Below are 21,344 nucleotides of genomic sequence, written 5' to 3'. Positions count from 1 at the left end.
ACATAAGGCAAAAGTGATAACTAAGTGGCTCGGGGAACAAAACATCGAAATTTTGGGTCCATGACCAGGAAACTCCCTACACCTTAATTCCATTGAGAACTTGTGGTCAATCCTCAAGAGGAGGGTGGACAAACAAAAACCCAGAAATTCTGACAAATTCCAAGCATTGATTAGGAAAGAGTAGGCGGCCACCAGTTAGTATGTGGCCCAGAAGTTGATTGACAACTTGCCAGGGCGATTGTAGAGGTCTTGAAAAACAAGGGTCAACACTACAAATATTGACTTTTTGCATAAACGTAATGTAATTGTCAATAAAAGCCTTTGACACTTATGAAATGCTTGTAATTTTACTTCAGTATACCATAGTAACATCTGACAAACAGGTCTAAACACACTGAAGCAGCAAACTTTGTGAAAACCAAGACTTGTGTCATTCTCAAAACTTTTGGCCATGGCTGTATATATCTCTGAAGGAGGCCCATTGTAAGGAAACACATTTACTGCTATTAGAAAGCAAAAAAGTATTACCGTGATTCATTTATTAATATTTCTATACAGGCTACACAGTGCTATACAGAGAATAATTCATCTCTTACATCAGTTCCTGCCCCAGCACATATCTGCCAACATTTTATCACTCCTCCCCCGGAGATGCCCGGAGAGGAGACACAGGTAGTCACTTCGGGGGATGGGGCCAGCTACTATGTCATTAGGCCCTGCCACATTCATATGGAGCCACGATTCCCTGCAACTATCTCCCCATCCTGCCCACTTCACTAAGAAGTGGGTGAGATGCGGGAGATCCTGACACTCTTCCAGGGGTGCAGGAGCTACCCGAAGATTCGGGAGCCTCCCGCAACTTCCGGGAGAGTAGGCAAATATGCTCCAGCATCCATTCTGCTTCCTAGCACAAGTGTACACACAGTTTGGGGTTAATGTCATCAGAGGCATAGGGGTCTATTTACTAAGCAGTGTTAGGAGACAGAGTGAAAAGTGATAAAGTGCCAGCCAATCAGCTCCTAACGGCCATCTCACAGGCTGTGTTTGAAAAGTGACAGTTGGGAGCTTATTGGCTGGCACCTTATCACTTTTCACTCTGTCTCCTAACACTGCTTAGTAAATAGACCCCCAAATAACCTACCAGTATGTCTCCGAGTAAATGGAATATATGTATTTATAAATATATGTACATACTTGGTAATGGTAACAGTAATGTTTAAAGTTATATTTATTTACCATTTATTTACTACTGGCTATTTATTCCGCAGAGAATATTTGGCCATTCACATCAGTACCTGCCCCAGTGGAGCTTACAGTCTATATTTCCTACCTTGTGCACACACACACACACACACATAGACACTAGGGTTAATTTTTGTTGGGAGCCAATTAACCTACCGGTATAGTTTTGGAGTGTGGGAGGAAACCGGAGCACCCGGGGAAAACCCACACAAGCACGGGGAGAATATACAAACTCCACACAGTCAGGGCCATGGTGAGAAACGAACCCATAGAGTAGAACTAAGACTATGCTTTATAGAACTGTTTAACGTGTGATATGAATTCTTCATTTACAAAGACCAACTAGAGCAAAGAACAACTAGAGTATGTTAACTATATTATAGTATAATTATAATATAGTTAATATAGTACACATTCAAATTTTTAAAATGGTACCCACTGGCCAAGGGGCCCAGTGCTATTCATCACTAGGCCAGGGCCAGGAGTTTAGCCAGAGGGTGTGCAGGGGGAGTGACATTTGAATTACTGAATAATCAGACCAGGAGTCTGATTCGGAGAAGAACCCAAGAGCGATTACGTACGCTGATCGAGCGATTGTTTGTCATCAGGGCCGGATTAAGGTTCGTGGGGACCCCTGGGCAACAAAGTTGTGGGTGCCCCTATTAATATAAGGAGAGGGGTGGACTTCCAGTGCAGATTGGACTGGGGTTGAGGTGGAGGGGAATACAACAATAATACAACAAATTCTCTCTAATACCGGATTCAACTACGAAACGCTGACGAAGGCATGAAGTAAGCTCTCGTGTATCTCTTTTGACAAGGCTGTTTGAGTACCGCTTGCTTCCAGCTATCTGTATATATATATATATATATATATATATATATATGTATAGATTACAGTATGGTATTAAAAAAAAACTGCTAAGCCCAAAGGATTTCTGTGTGAATAATTTTTCTAGGTAGACTATAATCCCGACCTCATGGTGGCAGCTCTGTCATCTCCAATTGGACTGTTGTTGTGAGATCCCACAGATTAATGAAATAAAGAAGGTGAGAACAAGCGCCTTATAGTGTAGTATGATCAACAAATTAATGGCACACTGCACAATAATTAAATGCGTATCGTTAACCTAATTTAATAGGCATGTAGTATTGTTTCCTTTCCTCGTTTCACGTCGGCAGTACAGTATTTCCACTGCATATGATATGTAACATGTCCAGACATTGTTCACAGAAAGTCTGGTTTATGCCATATTCATGTACGACACCCTCCCCAGCTCCACATGGTCTGCAGAACTCTCCACTCTTGGTCTACTGCTTTGTTGGACAGTCCTTAGCTCCAACCAACAATTCCTTTTTAGCCCAACCAGACAGCAGCTGGGTCACATCCATCTATACCACCAGCCCACTTAACTTGCTCTTACCATTCTGTATACATTACATATATATTATATGAATACTAATACTAATACAGGGTTGCTGACATTTAGCTCCCTCCTTCCGGGAGGGAGCTGTCGGGCAACCACAGGGAGGAATCTCGCGGCAAAAAGGGGGCATGACACGGGAGAAAAGGGGTCATGGCTCGGATGATGACACACCGCCCTCTCTTCACAATGCCGATATTGATGGCATTGTGATGCAGGGGGCAAGGCTACGAAGACGCAATTCAGCGTGAATCGCGTCACCGGCCCCCCGCTGCTGGAGCTTATCCTGGTGGGTCGCTGGGGCCGGGAGACTTGCCTACCTTTCCAGGGGGCCGGGAGCAGCACCCAATTTTCGGGTGGCTCCCGGCCGAATCGGGAGGGTAGGTAAGTATGTACTAATACTAATCCCCAAAAAGGTCCTTTGACAGAAAGGGCCTACAGAATTAACAATGATAATGTTGTTTTTTTGTTGAAACTGGATTATACAACTCTATATGGGATCCAATTTCCCCTTCTTATAGTATAATTTTTGTATAGAGTGTTGTGAGGTGATAAGGGTGCAGATTTTATTCCTCCTATCAGGCCTACTATGAGACCTTTTCAACCTGAGTTCACCCAAATACAACTAATAGCCAGTTTTGTTTTTTATTTATTTTTTGTAAAAAAAACATAAAATCACATTTAAAACGTATTCTCACATATACATAGACATCTTAACCATTGTGGGACGGATATTAGGACACTTTATAGGGACGAGCTCTTTGACAGACTATTGGGCCCACTTTTGATCTTGATATCTTGTCACCCAGAACCACAATGCTTGGCACTCCTGTGTAAACAAAACAACTGTGCCTGATGCCCTTCCTCAGATAGCATACACAACACAGTGAAATAGACGGCACTCCTGGCTATTATATGTGTAAAGAAAAAAAACGCTGGGACTAGCGCTTGTCTCAAATATATATACAGATAGATATAGATATATAATTACATATATACTAGTGATGGCCACTGACCATCGATGGTTTGCAAGCCATCGATAGTCTGTGACAACTGGTTTTATTGTCGCTGAGGGGCTCCGTTACTGCATCAAAAACATTAGCTTCCAGTGTCAGACTGGAGCATGAAGGGCCCATAGGGGGAATGAAGTGGTAGGTGCCCATGCTTAAGTGGTGAGGCCATCCACCAGAGGGGGTGTGGCAAGCCACCACAGACACTTGGCTTATCAATCTTGGTGTAGTTTCTATAGAACAGAACCAAGCCTCCAAGTTGATCAGTGATCCTGCTCCACCAGGTAAATTACATCTAATAGAGTAAAAATCTATAATTTGAAGTATGGAACTTGACACCTAGAAGTGGGGAGTGGTCCCACTGGCAGTGAGGCCCACCAGGGATTTCCCCTTGTCGAAGCTGAATAATTGGCTGAGACAAGTTCAGTTTAAAATTTAATCGCGGCGCCGCCATCTTGCGAATGGCCGCAAGACTCCATTTTGGAAATGAGATCGCAAGACACCATTTTTGTGGTCAGCGTCAATTCAAGTTATAACTCAGGAGCTAAGAACAGATGGCAATGTTTTTGTTAACCTACCAAGGGCAACTGGAAAAACAAGCTCTCTGAGTAAAAGTAAATAAGAAGAGACAATGGGTATTTTTACATACAAATTGGGAATCCCTGGATGCAGATAAAGCATAGTTGTGGCAATTGTAATATAATATCTACACAATTGGATTTGTCTGAATCCTAGACAGGATGGCCCCAAATTCCACAGCTTGAAGTGGTAATACATTTGCATTTCACACAAGAGTCTGTGAGAACAAAAGAGGTTTTGTTTTCCTTTGAACACACAACAGGTGGGGGCCTGCTGACAGAGGGCATGTAGAACTACAACCCTCAGCCATCCACACTGCTGGATGTTCACTTCGTGTATGAGAGATTATGCACTTAAATCTCACCCATTAATAACTAGCGTCCTTATATCAAACCCCGAATACTCACACACTACATATTCGCACACAAGGTTCCATTAGCATCAAATTGTATGATTCAAGTTGGTTAAGTTAGTTTAAATGCTAAGAAATAGAGGTTTTTGATATCTAAGGTATTATACATGATAAGCAAGGTGTGTTTGGTTTCGTTCTGATGCGTACGCTTTTTACAGAATCCCGGTGTTATCGGTGGAGAGACCGCATCATGCAAACTCAAGTTACGGATCGCATAACTTATAAGCAACAAAATGTTTAGTTGATGGAATATTACAGGAGGCGTTACCAGAAAGCCTCCGGCTGTTAGAGGCAGGGAAAGTCTATTTGAAACAACAAAGCAGAGAAAAAGTGTGTAACAGTGTGTGTATTGTTGGTAGGGGTAATTTATTCCCGAAAGTTAAGGATACCGTATGATCCTTAAGGGCTAGGTGCAAGGGTTAGCCTAGTCGCTCGGTAAGCAGCTTTACCGTTCTAAACACAGTAGCAGGTGTACATGTTGTCTTTGTTGTATAGAGGTGCGTGAGAGTGGCCGACATACAAACTCTCATAGGTTTGGAAGTTACCTTACTAAAGCTTATCCGGGTCTGGAAGTTGCCTGTTTCAAAACTTATCTAGGTGTGGAAGTGGCCTTACGAAATCTTATCCAGGTGTGTGGGCGTCGCCGACTTAAATCGTTCACAGGTAAGTGAAAGTATCTTGATTGTCTTTCACCAGTTTAAATTTTTATTGAAAAGCGTAGGAGTTGTCTCAAAATGGGAGCCACGCAAACGGTAGAAATGTTAAGCAATGATGTGCTGCTAATGGAGGCTTGGATCAGCCCGTCGTATTATGCATACTAAGTACGGTACTTATGCAATAAGGTATTGTGATATATGGTTTAATATGACGAGAAAGAGTGTTAGACCATTTCCCAGAATTGGTAGTTTTGACAAAAATGTGTTAGATAATGTCCAGGATCACATCAGTATGGTGCGATCCCGAGAGAAAAAGATTAAGTATTTTGAATGTTTAAAAATATGGCAGCATGAAGGGGATGCTTGACTTAAAAATGTGCAAATGACGCAAACTAGCGTTGCGAACGCATTGCCAGAAAATACACCGGCGACGCTGAGTTGCAATACGGGCGAGCCGCAAATTGTCGCGCACGGGCGGCAAAGTAGCGTCGTGGAGAGTATTGCCAGCAGTTCACACTCACCTCCCTCACCTTATGTGGATGGAGGTGCAAGTACGGTTACCAAAAATACCAATAAAAATGTAACAAGTAATTTGTACCCCCTCTTAAGTAACCATAAAGAAAATGTTTATGATGTAGAAGATGAGCCTATTGTAATGTCTGCCATTTCCCATGCTGTACAAATGATAGATGCTGCATCACCACAATCACGGGTGGTGCCGCCATCTCCATCGGTAACAGCAAGGGAAGTGTTAATACACTCGGCACCCATTGAGGAAGTTGTTAATACCATACGTAGCAGCAGCAGATTAAACCCCCAGCCAGGTAACCAGGTCAAAGGTAGCAACGCTGCCGGTCTGCATCCCATTCGGACAATAACTGTTCCAAATGGAAATGCAGATGCAAACGGTGTAGTGCCCACGAGGGAAGTAGTAATGCATTGTCCATGGACAAGAGCAGAACTGAATTCCATCATAAATGATTTCCCCAATCCCAAAAAGGAACTAGCCAAATGTCAAAGATTTTTGAGAAATTTGGGTAGTTCTCATGAGCCCACTAATAAAGATTGGCGTGTGGTGTTAAGGGCCTGCCTGCCACACAATACCGACGTGACAAAATTTATCACGGACTGTGTATTGGATGGCGACGTTCCCTTAACAGACCAAGTAAACCAAGGTAACATTTCCCGCATTGTGACTCAATTGGGTGTATATTTTCCAGTAGTAGTTAACTGGAACAAAATCTTCACAATCAAACAAAAAGAGAGTGAAACTGCAGAAGAATATTGCGACCGGGCTCTGCAGGCTATCACCCAGTACACTGGGATAGAAGATATTAAAGATAGCACTCTCCACAGGGGAATGATAGTCACGGTACTCATGGACTGTCTGAAAGACGACTTAAAGACTCGGGTTCAGACCTCACAGTCTGGCTGGCGGGGACTTACAATAGATAACCTCATAGAGTCTGCCATAGAACATGACAAAAACATCTCAAAAAAGAGGGAGACCCAGAGCGAAAAATTAATGGCTGTCAGTATACAAGCTCTGGAGAGAATGACGTTAACATCACAGCCAACCGACACACCTGCACCCACACACACACCTGCACCTGAACAATTACACGTCCTCACCAATCCCACACCACAGCAAACACATCCTTACCCCACATATCATACACAACCACAGGTCCCATACTCATATCCCCCACAATATCCTTACCCTCCCTATCCTTACCCATACCCACCACCTTTCCCTCTTGCTCAAATCCCACAACAATCTTTTCATCCACCCCATTCAAAATTATGTTTTAACTGTCACCAAGTAGGACACATAAGTAAGTACTGCAAAGTGAAGAACACCACACAGGAACACGAGTTTCCCATGGGTTCATAGGTAACCCCAGTATCTTCTCCCAGGCCTTATATGACTGTTTACAATCTTTTCAACCTATCAATGGATCTGTTCTAATGAAAAATGTGGACGATTTATTGTTGTATTTTGGGTCATGTTTAAATGATATTAAACTGTTTTGCTTTATCTCCCACTCATAGGACACAAGGTTGCTAAGGATAAACGGCAGCCATGCCAGGCTGAGGTCGACTACTCGGAATACTATCCAACCCAGTGGCACAGGCATTATTTAGAGCAGTAGCTATTGATAACAAGATTTAGTTGCAGGAACCTGTATGCAGATACTATATCCCTAGAATTATTACAAATTATAGGGGGACTTATTTTATAGGTGACGTTTCCAAGAACATGTGTAAGATGATGGGTAACAACACTGAGATTATCCCAGATTGTCTTTTCCTTTATTTGCCCCCCTTTGAGATACTGTCCAAACAGGCAGCCTCATGTGAAAATATGATAATGAGGTTACTGTGCAGGGTCTCACGAAGATGAATGAGAATAACCGAAATTGAAAGTGTTATTAACTAACATGTCTAATGCAAACTGTCATGATGTCAAAATCTGGAAGAATTTGTTATGATCCAAAATTTTTTTAGCTCAGGTTGTTTGACTGATCGGTGGAAAGATCCGTATCTGACGGTACAGCATCCTTAAAAGGTGGCCGGGGAAGATACGTGGGTCCATTCCACTCACTATAGGGAGGTTAACCAACCGGTGGAGATACAAGGCAGAGACAAGGCCGATAACGTGGACCTGTCGATTGCGAGCTTGTGCCAGAAGGATTAAAAAGGTGACGGTGAGATATCTGAGCTAAAGAAATGTGTAGATCAGTGCTTCCAGCAATGGAGTGGTCTGCTGTGGTCATCCTAGTTCTTTTTCTTTCCAGAGTTTTTGTCTTGATGATCTGTTTGGGGATACTCAGTGTCTGTGATGGGGGACCGATAAAGGAGATGTGAGCTGATGGCGGAGCTGATGGAGTGGAGTCAGGAGGAGTGCAATGCCAATCAGGGGAGTTTCTGACCAATTTTAGTATTGTAATTGTTATGTTATTTGGGAAAAATACTTCCAAAAGTTCTGACCCTCACACATGTTTAAATGCTGGGTATAAATAAAAACACACCGTCACCATATCTTCACACACAATATGAACACAGAGGCAAGAGAAATATGATACCTGGTGATATGCATAAAGCCGCTCAGTTAATCAGTGAGACAACTGGTTTCCAAGTTTTAGTCACCCTGGATCCCACCAGGATTGCTAAGGGTACATTAAATTTTAGATATATACAGGAACTTGCTAAATTAATAGATAATATCACCGAGATGTACGATGACACATTCAGGTACACAGGGAGAGAATTGCAAGCGTACAAGAAAGAACTAGTGCAACACAGGCTAGTGTTAAATTATTTAACTGCTGTTAGTGGAGGGTATTGCGTAACGTTAGCCACCCAATTTGGAGTAAAGTGTTGCACTTATGTCACCAATGATACCAGCGACCCTAAGGAGGTGATAGACCAGAAGATGGATGAGATTCTGCAGCTAAAGTGGGAATTTCGTAAGAACCATAACGCATCAGTGGCTGAAGCAGGGGAAAAGATAGAAGGATGGGTGTCATGGCTGAACCCAGTGAAATGGTTCTCAGGTCTAGGAAAGTGGGTCTAGGAGAGTGGGTCCAGGAAGTGGTCGCCAGTGTAGGCAAATTCTTGATCCTTATACTGATTGTCATCATAGTAATTGGCATATGCGTCCGTTGTGTTCCTATTGTGTTGAAGTGTGGAAAATGTGAAAACAGAGTGAAACAAAGGGATGAAACTATGATGGTGGTCAGAAATGATAATATGTATACCGAGGTAGATACAGAACTGCACTACAACCCTGAGCTACGAAGTACCATCATTTAAATGTATAATATTTAGACATGCATAGAAGATATTATTGAAATGTTATTTATAGAACACCCAGACAATGTAAAGTCTCAAATTCCCCTTCAAAACTACTGTTATAAGACTGGTGCATCCCCACATCTGTCACATGATCTCCCAAGATCCGCGGTGTGCGTATAAAAGTTTTATGCCCCCGCCTAGAGACACATTGTTGATGGATTAAGAACCACCTTGTGCCATCCCATGATAACACTAAATAATATGTGAATGTAAGCCCAAAATAAATTTTTATAGCAGATTGTGATAGCATGTTGTTTGCTATCAAAGGGTGGACTATCGAAGCTGAATAATTGGCTGAGACAAGTTCAGTTTAAAATGTAATCGCGGTGACGCCATCTTGTGAATGGCCGCAAGACTCCATTTTGGAAATGAGATCGCAAGACACCATTTTTGTGGTCAGCGTCAATTCAAGTTATAACTCAGGAGCTAAGAACAGATGGCAATGTTTTTGTTAACTTACCAAGGGCAACTGGAAAAACAAGCTCTCTGAGTAAAAGTAAATAAGAAGAGACAATGGGTATTTTTACATACAAATTGGGAATCCCTGGATGCAGATAAAGTATAGTTGTGGCAATTGTAATATAATATCTACACAATTGGATTTGTCTGAATCCTAGACAGGATGGCCCCAAATCCCACAGCTTGAAGTGGTAATACATTTGCATTTCACACAAGAGTCTGTGAGAACAAAAGAGGTTTTGTTTTCCTTTGAACACACAACAGGTGGGGGCCTGCTGACAGAGGGCATGTAGAACTACAACCCTCAGCCATCCACACTGCTGGATGTTCACTTCGTGTATGAGAGATTATGCACTTAAATCTCACCCATTAATAACTAGCGGCCTTATAACAAACCCCGAATACTCACACACTACATATTCGCACACAAGGTTCCATTAGCATCAACTTGTATGATTCAAGTTGGTTAAGTTAGTTTAAATGCTAAGAAATAGAGGTTTTTGATATCTAAGGTATTATACATGATAAGCAAGGTGTGTTTGGTTTTGTTCTGATGCGTACGCTTTTTACAGAATCCCGGTGTTATCGGTGGAGAGATCGCATCATGCAAACTCAAGTTACGGATCGCAGAACTTACAAGCAACAAAATGTTTAGTTGATGGAATGTTACAGGAGGCGTTACCAGAAAGACTCTGGCTGTTAGAGGCAGGGAAAGTCTATTTTAAACAACCTGTTAAATGTGTCGTTACATATGCTTCTCCTCTGGGAACCAATGAGATCAGCAGGAAGTTCCCCCTTTGTCCTGTTTCAGTCTGGAGGGGAATAAATACATGTGTCCAAACACTGGTTTGGCAGTTCATGCTGAATTTTGGGTGAACTGAGGATATCTAGTCAGAAGTCTATCTCTGGGTCCAGATGCGCAGCGTATGTATAACCGTACTTGGGTCTGTATTATTTCCTTTTACGCCTAACTTGTGTATGTATAGATTGCGTGTAACTGACTGTACTTTTACCTGAATAATACTTGTGCGTTGGAAACACAGATTCCACTCCTGTCTTTATTTGCGGTTAAACTGCGTACGCAATTAGCGTTCTGTTTAGAGGTTTTAGGCAGGGTTTTGTCGAGGAGGTTCTAGGCAGGTGAATCTTAGAGGTTTATAGGAAGGAATATATTAAAAGGTTTATTTACAAATTCTACACCCTGTACCCCTGTGGGCCAGTCAACCCTGTTAGCGTCCATCTGTGAAGCAAGCCCCAAGTACACTATTATTCTATGGAAAAGATCAGTAGCAGATTTACCGCTAAGCAACACAAGTGGCCGCTTAGGGCTGTATAATAGAGGCTTGTTATATAGTTCCGGCCACAGCAGACTGTATGCACTCTGATTGGACAGCTGCCGGGTGCCGCTCTGTCTCTTTCCTCTCCCCTGTACTGTGTTGTGCTGCGTGTGTTGGCACAGGGCTGTTTTCAGCACTCACCTTCTGCTACAGTCCTAAGAAGGGCAGAGCTTTATTAGGGAGGGGGACAGGGCAGGTGCTACCATTAGGCAGCTATAGGTTTCTGCATAGGGGCACCGTCCACTGAAGGGCGTCGTGGAGTCCACAAAAAAAAGGATGTCTCAGTCCCAAACAGGTTGGTTTAGAGTGTGTGGGGGTGGTTTTGTTGAGTATTGGGGTTAGTGTATGTGTGTGTGGGTTTAATGAGGGCTGTCCGAACTCCAACACATTTAGGATGCCTCCACTAACTGAAAAACACAACTCAGTTTAGTCTTGCAGTATCTAATGAAGCTTTTATAACTTGTTACTTTTGTGTCTGTGAAACTTTTAATGACATTGTTTGGAGTGAACCCTTCACTGAAACATAATGCAACATATGAAAATTACAGCATAATATTTCTTTTATTTTTTGCAGATATGGAATAATAAACGGAACAACATCGCTAAAAGTTGAAAAAAGGAGGATACTGACAAAAAGAAGAAAACGGAAGTTTGAGCCATTAATAAATATCTGCAAATGAAGAAGATGATGCCCACTGAGATTCACACTCAAGCTCAAAAACACATTCGTGGGAAGACTTTTGCATCTGATGACGATGTCATGACTACTGTACAGGACTGGTGTGAGGACCCATAAACTGAATGGAATCAATTATTAGTGTGACTGGACCATCTATTGACATTTTCCCCTCAGCTCACTTTAAAATTGTAAAGAAGAAAAGTGAATAAAAGCAATAACAGAGTAATCCTGTTAGTCGCTTTTAATTTTACCCTTGTATGTCTTATTTTCACGTATTGCTAATCACACATTGTAACCTATGAAGTGCACCCAAGATGGCTGCCTCACCTGATACTCTCTTGTGTAGAATAAACAGTGCATGGTTCTGATGATTTAGCAAGGATCTCTCGTAGTATTTTTTATCTGTAGTGCGCCTAAAATGGCTGCCTCACCTGGATCCTTTGTGGATAGGATGAATAATCTTTGGAAAAGATGACCCAAAATGGCTGCTATTTGTATTTTATTCATGGTTTCTGTATTTTATGAAAAGTAAAATATATTTAAAAAAATAATGTAAGCTTTTATTTAAAGTAAAACATATTTTTTTTCATTTACAGTATGCTGTATTATAAATTCCTAAGGTGCATATCCACTACATGAGTGTAGAATGACTGTACGATTACAACATTGTAATCGTTCAATTGTTCATTATCCTGTGCAGTGGATAATGTGCCCACACTGGACGATATGTCGCTCAGTGCAGGCGCCCTCCCTCATCCCCGAAAGAACACAACCTGTCCATGACAGATGCCGACAACGACCAGCGGGAGCGTGCATCTCTGGTCGTTGCCGGCATATTTACTGCATGATTAATGAACGACTGAATGATAATGATGTTGTAATCGTTCAATCACTCAACTTTATCGTGTAGTGGATATGCACCTTTACACTCTTGTCCTATAAGAGGAACAAGATGGCGGAAACCTCATGACTCACAAAGAATCAACCTTCAGCACTCAGAAGAGGAAAAACCCCCTGTGGAGGAAACCTCTGGGGACCCATGGCTGAAGGACAGCCTGTCCCTCTAGGCATTAAGAGGCTTTGCAGAGTTTGCCCAAATCGCCCACCCACCACTAACTGTACCCATCATCCCTTCTGTCACCTCAATCTGCTACTTTGACCTATTATCCGGCCGATGATAAACGCATTTGCACGTCGATGGCGATCACATGTCCACGGTGAGAGATAGAAAAGAGAGTGACAGATAGGGGAAGTGAGCATGGGAGGGGGAGAGACAAGACAGAGAGGGGAAGAGGGGGGTAGGAAAAAAAACCTAGCACCCCCTTAGTAATTAGAGCTCCATGTAAGAAAGAGTCATGACCCCTTTAGTACTCATTTCTGGTGCTAAAAGGGGTGATGACTGCAATGCTATATTTAGCAAACAGCTCTAACACTGTTTCTAAAGTCCCCACAGGGTTTGAGCTCTATGCGCATACACAGACGCTCATCACGTATGTACATTAGTCAGTGACCCATCGCCGGCAGCATTAGGCTGCCAGCAACACAGCAGAGGATGCAGCGGAGGAGGAGGACACCACTGGACCTTGCTGGACAGGTAAGTGATGGTAAATACCAGCGGCATATTCGTATGTAACACGAAACAAAATATTCCAACAGCATTTAGTATCACACTTACATGGAGCCCAAACTATGATCTAGATGTAACATTTACTAATGACTAGGGGTGTGCACCGGCCACTTTTCGTGTTTTGTGTTTTGGTTTTGGATCTGGATCTTTCTTCGTGTTTTGGATCTGGATTGGTTTTGCCAAAACCACCCTTCCGTGTTTTGGGTTCTGGGTTTTGTGTTTTGGATCTGTATTTAAAAAAAAAAAAAAAGAATAACAACAGCTAAAATCACAGAATGTGTTGGTTTTTCTGCTCCTATGCTATTATTAACCTCAATAACCTTAATTTCCACTCATTTCCAGTCCATTCTGAACACCTCACAATAATGTTTTTATGTCCAAAAGGCTATGCTAAGCGACACGAGTGGGCGGCACAAACACGTGGCCCATCTAGGAGTGGCACTGCAGTGGCAGACAGGATGGCAGTTTGAAAAACTAGGCCCCAAACAGTACATAATGCAAAGAAAAAAAGAGGTGCAACATGGAATTGTCCTTGGGCCCTCCCACCCACCCTTATGTTGTATAAACAGGACATGCACACTTTAACAAACCAATCATTTCAGCGCCAGGGTCTGCCACACGACTGTGGCTGAAATGATTAATTAATTACAATTAATCTGTCCCTGCACAAACTGGTTCTATGGAGGCAAGATGTCGTCTCCTCATCCTCCTCATCCACCGATTCCTCACCCTCTTCAGTGTTGTGTACATCCTCATCCTCACAGACTATTAACTCGTCCCCGCTGGAATCCACCACCACAGGTCCCTCTGTACGTTCTGGAGACTGGTCTCCCTGGAAGAGTTGATAATTCACTTTTATGAACATCATCTTCTCCACATTTTCTGGAAGCAACCTCCTACGCCTTTTGCTGACAAGGTTCCCGGCTGCACTAAACACTGTTTCGGAGTACACACTGGAGGGGCGGCAACTCAGGTAAAATAGAGCCAGTTTGTACAGGGGCCTCCAAATTGCCTCTTTTTCCTGCCAGTACATGTACAGACTGTCTGACATGCCTACTTGGATACTGTCACCGATGTAATCCTTTAACCGACAGACGCATGCTTGTCGCTGCTGCTTTGAGGATGCAGGTGTGGCTACAGCCCACACAATTCACAAAGACAGAAAAAAAAGAATTTTTTATTTTTTGTGGCGCGTACTTTGAGGGTTACACCACCCTTTAACAGACAGACGCACGCTTGTCGCTGCTGCTTTGAGGATGCAGGTGCGGCTACTGCGCATACATTTCACACACAAACACAGAAAAAAAGAAGATTATTTTATTTTGGTTGGAGCGCACTTGGGGGTTACACCACCCTTTAACAGACAGACGCACGCTTGTCGCTGCTGCTTTGAGGATGCAGGTGTGGCTACAGCCCACACATTTCACAAAGACAGAAAAAAAAAGAATTTTTTATTTCTTATGGAGCGCACTTTGGGGGTTACACCACCCTTTGACAGACAGACGCACGCTTGTCGCTGCTGCTTTGAGGATGCAGGTGCGACTACTGCGCATACATTTCACACAAAAACACATAAAAAAAGATTATTTTATTTTGGTTGGAGCGCACTTTGGGGTTTACACCACCCTTTAACAGACAGATGCACGCTTGTCGCTGCTGCTTTGAAGATGCAGGTGTGGCTACAGCCCACACATTTCACGAAGACAGAAAAAAAGAAGAATCTTTTATTTTTTGTGGAGCGCACTTTGGGGGTTACACCACCCTTTGACAGACAGACGCACGCTTGATGCTGCTGCTTTGAGGATGCAGGTGCGGCTACAGCCCACACAATTCACAAAGACAGAAAATAAAGAAGAATTTTTTTATTGTTTGTGGAGCACACTTTGAGGGTTACACCACCCTTTAACACACAGACGCATGCTTGTCGCTGCTGCTTTGAGGATGCAGGTGCGGCAACAGCCCACACAATTCACAAAGACAGAAAAAAAAAGAATTTTTTTATTGTTTGTGGAGCGCACTCTGAGGGTTACTCCGCCCTTTAACAGACAGATGCACACTTGTCACTGTTGCTTTGAGGATGCAGGTGCGGCTACTGCGCATACATTTCACACAAAAACACATAAAAAAAAGATTATTTTATTTTGGTTGGAGCGCACTTTGGGGTTTACACCACCCTTTAACAGACAGACGCACAGCGTTACAGCACCCTTTAACGGACAAGCCAGCCGGCCCTTTACTTATGGGACACAGGGGCACGCTTGGCGCTGCTCCTTTGTTGATGCACGTGCAGCCACAGTGCACACAATTCACAAACACAGAAAATATTTTTTATTTTGTTTGGAGTGCACTTTAGGGGTTACAGCACCCTTTAATGGTCAAGCCAGCCGGCCCTTTACTTATGACACAGGCGCACGCTTGGAACTACTTTGTTGATGCACGTGCGGCTTGCACACAATTCACAAACACAGAAAAAATATTATTTTTTTTTGCACTTGGGGGGAGCACCCCTGATGGACAGAGCACCCCCTGGACAACACTACAGCACCCCTTTAGGACTGGGACACTGCACAGGAGTTTGGAGTGGACACAGCCCCTATGGACAACTGACTGCACAACACAGTCCAGCCAGCCCCTATGGACTTTGGAGGAGTGGACACAGCCCTTATGGACAACAGCAGCACAGTGCAGCACAACTCTACACTGCACTACACTTCACTACACTACATAGCCCAGCCAGCCCTAGCCCCCACCCTCCCTCTTCACTGTCCACAGCCGAGTGAGAAAATGGCGCCGACGCGCATACCTTATATAAGATCCAAAACCGGCGAGACCCAGAAGGCGGGATGATGACGTTTTGCCTCGATTTCGGTTCCGAGTCAGGCGGGAAAAGTCGAGCCTGACTTGGATCGGCCTCGGATCGGAGGGGCTCGGGGGGGTTCGGATTTCAGAAATCCGAACCCGCTCACCCCTACTAATGACAGTATTGATTAAAAACAAATAACTAAAGCACAGTATTCTGTAATTCTCTCACACCTCTGCACATTAATAATATTGGAACAGGCTGCAATACTGGCATACCGGGCTTAGGAGAGTGAGTGTAAAGGAATTAATTAGGAACAGTATAGTCTCATCCAACACCCACCTGGAGCACTGTGTAAAGAAATTAATTATTAGGAACTGTACAGTCCCATCCAGACAGTGCCCACCTAACACCTATAAGAGATGTACCAGATACAGACGCTTTGGCCTATAATGACACTTTCCCACTAGGTGTAAGGTTCTCTTTTTATCCAATACTGCCCTGTCCCCAAGGTCTTAAGCCATATTACAGTAGTCACGCTGTCTGCCGACACATGGAACTAAGCTGCCCTTATCTTTGTCCAGTCACTAACCTTTTGGAGTATCTCCTGCTGGTGTGTGGTGCAGTGTCAGTGAACTGGTAGTGTATGAGAGAGGCAGCAACAGCAAAGCCCTGATACAGGCAGTTACCATTATGACATCACAACATGAACTCACAGACTCCAACAGACAGGCCAAGGTTATTTCTGGTTTGAGGCCCCTGGTGTCTTTTGTATGACTGACCTAAGGGAAATGTGATGTCACTTCTTATTTACACCTATTACATTCACATGAGATTATTATTATTTTTATGGCAGGGTTTCCCTATTAATCTTTGGCTACTGTATATAGGGTTTTGTATGAACCCAATTTCACTGTGGTTACATTGTTTTTTAATGTTACAGTGTATCAGTGATCACCTCCATTAAGGATTAATTACTGTTTATGGCACTGACGTATTGTGATACTTTTAAACATCATATTAGCCAGAAAACTCCACTCCCCATCCTCTCCCTTCCCCATTAAGATCTGCAGAGCAACTATGAAAAATGTTGTAGAACTTTATTTAAAAAAAATAAAATAATATATAATAAAATAAAATAAAAAATATTATAATAATTAATAACAGTTGTCAAAAGCACTACCAGATTAAGGTGCACATGGGCCTGGAGCTGAAAGTTATGAAGGGCCTATTGTGTGTTTCTGGGAGTGTGACCAGCGCCACAGGGGTGCAACTAGTGATGTGGTAGGCATGACCAATGCTGTGGGGGTGTGGCCTGTGCTGCAGGCACATAAATGGGATGGGGCAGTGCAGGAGGCAGACCGAGGTGACCCAGGTGTGAAGCATTTCACTGCACCACGGCAACATCTGTAATATGCCCTGGACATAACTAGAACTTTGTGGGCCCCACTGCAAAATTTTAAAGGACCCCTTCCCCCCATAGCTTTTATCTCTCTGCAGCGTTCGACCACAGTGATATGGGGGTGTCCTGACAGAGGGCCTGATTCAGAGCCGCTCGTAAGCGGCCGCTCGTTCGCTTTGAGCGATGTTCGCACAACTGCGCATGCGTATGGGTTGTACGGTCGGAAATCGTGCGCTCGCAAAACAGCGAGGGGCTGCTAATTTCATTGACAGAATGTACCGTTTGTGGGTGGTAACAGGGGAAAGTGCTTGAAAATGGGGGTGTGGAGATCCGAACGCAGGCGTGCCTAACGTTCAAAAGGGTGTTTAATGGGAGTGCATAATTAGTAAAGGAGCGTCATCGACCATGTCACTTTGTTGTCTTTTAGCCTGAACTGCTCGCAGTGATAGTGGTAAGAAAAACTTACCACAAGCACTGTGAGCAGTTCAGATGCCTTCTGATGTACCTGATTAATCTAATAAATACCGGAGATGACATGTGATGCGAATGGCAAAGGGGCGTCTTTACAAAATAGCGAGCACATTTTTTGTTCGCTCTCTCAGACATAGAGGCGACAACAAACCGCAAAGAGCGAGTGCTCAATTTAAATAGTCGGCCCCTTTTTTGGAACGACCGTCCGCAAATAGCGTCCGGCTCTGAATCAGGCCCTGAGTTACCATATGAAAGTTGGTCTTCCTAAGAAGTACCCTAATCGCATGGATACTCCGTCATAGAGCACTTAGAAATTAGATTTAACTAAGCTTAATAAGAATACTTGATTTCTATTTTAACCTTCGTAATATCTTTTCAGGATCTTACTTTTATCATTCTGCTTAATATCCTTCTTAAATCCCTGGGATCCTTAATATGTGCAGATATTGCCTGAAACTACAGTTTTTAGGGGGATATCCCACAAATATCCTTCAGAAAATAAGCCGCATAGTGTAGTATTTATAAACTGGCATTTAACATCTTTAAATGAGAATGTAAAGAAACAAGACCACCAGATAAACTATGCAGGGAGTCAATTCTTGTACAGTATTCCCCTACAGGTACAGTTCCATAAATTAAAACACCTTAAATGTATCTGTATCACTGTTTCTCCAGAGTTGCTCATACTTTTTCTCCAGAGTTGCGATGGCCAATGCAGGACTTCAGAGAGGTAAGTATAATTATATGGGTGCAGGTTGTGTGGTGTGGGCCCTCCTGGACCCAGGGGCCCGTGTGAACTGCACATACTATTATAGAAACTCCAATGTTGGATGGCCACCATAAAACTGGGGGGACACCAAGGAACCTGCAGATTCTGGGCACCTCCATGCCGATGTGTTTCAACCCATTGGGTTTTATCTCAAGGCATTGTAGTGGAGTGCAGATAAGGAATACATTTCGGAAGTGGTTCAAGAACAAAGCAATCACGTCACCATGATTAAATACAATAACCAGTCACAGTCATTATATGTAAATACATACATCACACATATTATGTATAGGGGTGTGCACCGGCCACTTTTCGTGTTTTGTGTTTTGGTTTTGGATCTGGATCTTTCTTCGTGTTTTGGATCTGGATTGGTTTTGCCAAAACCACCCTTCCGTGTTTTGGGTTCTGGGTTTTGTGTTTTGGATCTGTATTTTTTTTTAAAAAAAGCATAAAAACAGCTAAAATCACAGAATTTGTTGGTTTTTCTGCTCCTATGCTATTATTAACCTCAATAACCTTAATTTCCACTCATTTCCAGTCTATTCTGAACACCTCACATCTCACAATAGTGTTTTTATATCCAAAAGGTTGCACCGACGTAGCTGGATGACTATGCTAAGAGATACGAGTGGGCGGCACTCCAAGATGGAATTGTCCTTGGGCCCTCCCACCCACCCTTATGTTGTATAAACAGGACATGCACACTTTAACAAACCAAACATTTCAGCGCCAGGGTCTGCCACACAACTGTGGCTGAAATGATTGGTTCGTTTGGGCCCCCACAAAACAAGCTGGCAATTAATCTGTCCCTGCACAAACTGGCTCTACGGAGGCAAGATGTCATCCTCATCCTCCTCATCCACCGATTCCTCACCCTCTTCAGTGTTGTGTACATCCTCATCCTCACAGAGTATTAATTCGTCCCTGCTGGAATCCACAACCACAGGTCCCTCTGTACGTTCTGGAGGCTGGTCTCCCTGGAAGAGTTTATAATTCATTTTATGAACATCATCTTCTCCACATTTTGTGGAAGCAACCTCCTACGCCTTTCGCTGACAAGGTTCCCGGCTGCACTAAACACTCTTTCGGAGTACACACTGGAGGGGGGGGCAACTCAGGTAAAATAGAGCCAGTTTGTACAGGGACCTCCAAATTTCTTCTTTTTCCTGCCAGTACAGGTATGGACTGTCTGACATGCCTACTTGGATGCTGTCGCTGATGTAATCCTTTAACAGACAGACGCACGCTTGTCGCTGCTGCTTTGAGGATGCAGGTGTGGCTACAGCCCACACATTTCACAAAGACAGAAAAAAAAAGAAGAATTTTTTTATTGTTTGGGAAGTGCACTTTGAGGGTTACACCACCCTTTAACAGACAGACGCACGCTTATCGCTGCTACTTTGAGGATGCAAGTGCGGCTACAGCCCACACAATTCACAAAGACAGAAAAAAAAAGTATTTTTTTATTGTTTGTGGAGCGCACTTTGAGGGTTACACCACCCTTTAACAGACAGACGCACGCTTGTCGCTGCTGCTTTAAGGATGCAGGTGCGGCTACAGCCCACACATTTCACTAAGACAGATAAAAAAGAAGAATATTTTTATTGTTTGTGGAGCACACTTTGAGGGTGTCACCACCCTTTAACAGACAGACGCATGCTTGTCGCTGCTGCTTTGAGGACAGTATCATATGCAGTGACAGTAGACTTGTCAGAAATTGTTGGCATGTCCTTCAGTCCGGATCAGATGTCCAAACCGGCCCTTGACTTATGACACAGGCGCACGCTTGGCGCTGCTACTGTGTTGATGCACATGCGGCTACATTGCACACAAGTCACAAACACATAAGAAAAATAGTTTTTTATTTTTTGGAGCACTTTGAGGGTTACACCACCCTTTAACAGACAGACGCACGCTTGTCGCTGCTGCTTTGAGGATGCAAGTGCGGCTACAGCCCACACAATTCACAAAGACAGAAAAAAAAGAAGAATATATTTATTGTTTGTGGAGCACACTTTGAGGGTGTCACCACCCTTTAACAGACAGACGCATGCTTGTCGCTGCTGCTTTGAGGATGCAAGTGTGGCTACAGCCCACACAATTCACAAAGACAGAAAAAAAAGAATCATTTTTTATTGTTTGTGGAGCGTACTTTGAGGGTTACACCACCCTTTAACAGACAGATGCACGCTTGTCGCTGCTGCTTTAAGGATGCAGGTGTGGCTACAGCCCACACATTTCACAAAGAGAAAAAAAAAAGAAGAATTTTTTTATTGTTTGTGGAGCGCACTTTGAGGGTTACACCACCCTTTAACAGACAGACACACGCTTGTCGCTGCTGCTTTGAGGATGCAGGTGGAATCTAGATGGGATTTGGAACCGGGGACACACTACCTCCATCAATTGTCTAAATCCCACTGCACTAATGGCGGATACCGGATGCACGTCTAACACCAACATAGCAGTCAAGGCCTCAGTTATACGTTTTGCTTCAGGATGACTGCTGTCATACTTCATCCTCATCGCTAGGGACTGTTGGAGGGTCAATTGTTTAGTAAAAGTAGTGGTGTTCCTACTTCCTCTCTGGGATGATGAACAGCTCCCAGCAGCAGCAACAGC

The sequence above is a fragment of the Taudactylus pleione genome, unplaced genomic scaffold, assembly GCF_031769625.1.
Source record: "Taudactylus pleione unplaced genomic scaffold, aTauple2 ptg000201l, whole genome shotgun sequence".
In the NCBI taxonomy this organism is placed as follows: Eukaryota; Metazoa; Chordata; class Amphibia; order Anura; family Myobatrachidae; genus Taudactylus; species Taudactylus pleione.
The sequence above is the reverse complement of the archived record's forward strand: the minus strand, read 5'-3'. Positions refer to the sequence as shown.